Genomic DNA, 2,930 nt, shown 5'->3' with positions numbered 1-2,930 from the left:
CTCCTTCCCCTGGGTCCCCCAGTCCTCTGTACTTAGTTCTAGATAACACCGATCCTTCTGGAATTGTCTGTGTGCCCTCTGGAGCTTCTGGAAAACAGCGCCTACGTTTCATCCATCATGGCATGCCCTGGGCCTCGTGCAGTGCCTAATGGCACACAGATGGTGCTGAAGAGACTTTCATTGAACGGATGACTCAGTTAGGCACTGTCTTTGACAGAAGAATCTCTGGGTTTGTGTTGAGACAAAAAAGCGTACCAATCACCAATCAGCAGCAGTCAATGGAGAGAGGCAAGAGGGAGGCGCCAGAGCTGGCACTGGCCTCACTAAGTGAGGGAAGGGACGGGCCTGGGCCCAGTGGGCGCTGATCGCAATCTCTGGGGAAAGAGGTATATATGAGATTTTTAGAAGATGCTTTTCAAAAAGAGAATGGATTATACGAGGATGAGAAACAGTGGCCCAGGACTGCATTCAAGGTGAGCCACACTGGATAAGAAAGGGAGGAAGAGACAGGGCAAAGGACTGTCCCCTGGCCCCCTGCTAGGGTGAAGGGGGATTCTCCTGCACTGTGAGGGGCTCCTGGACTCAGAGACCTCCCGGCTGGGGGTCAGGCTGGGCAAACTCCCCATCTTCAGCCTCCCTGGCATAGATTACGCTTGTGCTCAGCTTCTCCTGGAGGGGGAGGGAAACTCATAAATTATTTACCAGTTTTTCCCTTACTTTTATGATGTTTCCTTTTCATAGTTAACCTTCGATTACTTGATTAAGATCTCTAAGAAGAGCTTAGTTCAGTCTAAGCTCAGTCCACCCTTGTTATCTTTCCTCAGAATCCCTGAACTCAGAGGGACTTAAACCAAACATCCGGACATTTAGCTCAGCAGTGCCAACAGCCTCTAGTGACCCCAGGTAAGTAGGAAAGGTGCCCAGCAAACAGGGCGAGTAGTAGAGGTTGCACCTATTTTCTTTCTGAGATTACCCATATGAGGGAGTCAGAACTGTCGTTAAATTATGTTTGTTTATAGAAGTCGCTTTACCTTTCTGAGCCTAAAAGTCACAGACCATTGCAACTAAAAGGGACTTTGGAGTTTACTTAGTTCTTCCCATTTCATTTCACAAGATGGAAAGGGACAGTGGGAGAAGTGGAATTCAAACTTTCTAACAGACTTAGTAGAATTCTATAGCTCATTTCCCCTAGAGAACTTAGATGCAGTTTAAAGTGCTTTTAAATGACCATCATGTCCTGATTTATTCCTCCAGAAGCAGGACAGCAAATTTGAGGATGGGGACTGAAGTGAGGAAAACACGCTGAATCAATGGACACGAAAAGAAGAGTGATTAAGAAGAGGCTGCCTGAACTCATTCGGATTAATTCCACTCTAAAGAAATCCTCGAATAGAGGAAACACCATAAAATATCTGAGTTACCCACTCCTTCTTAAAATGTATTAATGAACAGATGCAGTGAGAAGTTTACATGTCTTAACTGTGAATTCAGTAAACATCACTGGCATCTGATCTGTACTAAGTCCATGGGGATTAGGGTAAAAGTAAGGATGTACATACGAATAATGACAAGAGCAAACATTTATGGAGGGCTACCACGTTGCAGGCACTGGGCTAAGAACTAGCTCATTTAACCTTAATCGTAAGTATGATTGTTTGCCCATTTTACAGGTAAGGAAACTGAAACTTAGGACAGGGGAGTAACTTGCCTGAGGTCCCAGAGCTGGCAGGTGGCAGTGCTGAGTTTCTGACTCAGGTCAGCCAGAGTTCCTAACCATTAGGCTCTAGTGACTCCCAGGGGAAAGATCCCCGGAGCTTGTAGTCGGACGGGTAGGGCGCACGGGAACAAGGAGTCCATAATGATAGGGCCTCCCACTGGGAAAGGGGATAGTTAAGGAAGAGTCACAAGGAAGGTAACACTAGAGCAGGAGTTTAAGGAATGAAGGAAGAGACGTCCACGTGGAGAGAAGTGGGGAAAGTTTGCTTTAGGGACTGTGCCACGAAAAACAGAAGCATCATACCTGGAGCCGAGGAAGAACCACATGGTGCTGGGGTCACACCAACCGTACCCCAGGGACTCAGCTTTGGGCCTAAAGCCAGTTTCAGAAAGAGAACACTCTTGTTGCAATCAGCACGAGTTCTAAGACCTGCAGCCCACTGGTGGCAACTGCTGGTGGCCGTCAGCGCCGTCTCCTTGCAGCTTGGCCCACTGTGGCCTCCCCAGGTAGCGAGCTGGACACCGCTCCAGGGTAGACTAGCCTGGGGGCTGTGGAGGGTGAGGGTGCGGCGACACAGAGCTGCCACGAACCAGGCAAGTCACTGAAGACCGCGTCAGGTCAGTGCACCTCCTCCAGAACGGTCCCCCTTTCCACAGCCCACGGCTTTATTCAGCCCCAGTGCCTGCAGGTGAGCCCAGTGTGGCCGTGGACAGATCCGGAAGAAAGACGAGAGATGTGACAAAGGAAAAGCAGGGTCCCACAGGTGCTACTGATGCCCAAGGCATTGCTTTGTGCTTTCTTAGAATCATGGCTAACACATGGACACTAGTCAACTGAGCAGTCCCAGGGCCCCTGGTAACATTCGCTCACTTCTCCTTAGAGAGACACCCCTTTTCTTTCTCGAAAACTAGAGTTTTTCTTTTTCCATTTTCTGCCCTTAACCGTCTCTAATGCTCCCTTTCCTTTCTCTCAGTTTCTTCCATCAGCCTCTGGTGGACTCGCCCCAGGGCCTGCAGCTCCAGGCCCAGACTTTTGCTTGGAAGGGCAGCGTGCCGCTGTGGTCACGGGCCACTCAATCTGAATCCACTTGGAGAGCTGGACCAATGCAGAGCCCTGGGCCCCGCTCCAGACCCACTGACACAGTCCTGCCGAGCTGGGAGCTGCATTTTCAACAGTGCTTCCAGCTCACTTTTTGCTCCCTAAAGTTTGAAAA

General features: G+C 49.6%; 1 long non-coding RNA gene across 1 annotated transcript; it reads left to right on the top strand.

Annotated features, from left to right (window-relative positions):
* Positions 1-320: 320 nt before the first annotated feature.
* Positions 321-2,187, top strand: LOC141277489 (uncharacterized). Its single transcript, XR_012328965.1, has 3 exons — positions 321-473; positions 825-903; positions 1,255-2,187. It is a non-coding gene; the product is annotated as an uncharacterized lncRNA (long non-coding RNA).
* The last annotated feature ends 743 nt before the right edge of the window (positions 2,188-2,930 follow it).

The sequence above is a fragment of the Tursiops truncatus genome, chromosome 21 (genome assembly GCF_011762595.2).
Source record: "Tursiops truncatus isolate mTurTru1 chromosome 21, mTurTru1.mat.Y, whole genome shotgun sequence".
NCBI lineage: Eukaryota > Metazoa > Chordata > Mammalia > Artiodactyla > Delphinidae > Tursiops > Tursiops truncatus.
Note: the sequence above shows the minus strand (reverse complement) of the source record. Positions and strands in the feature narration are given on the sequence as shown.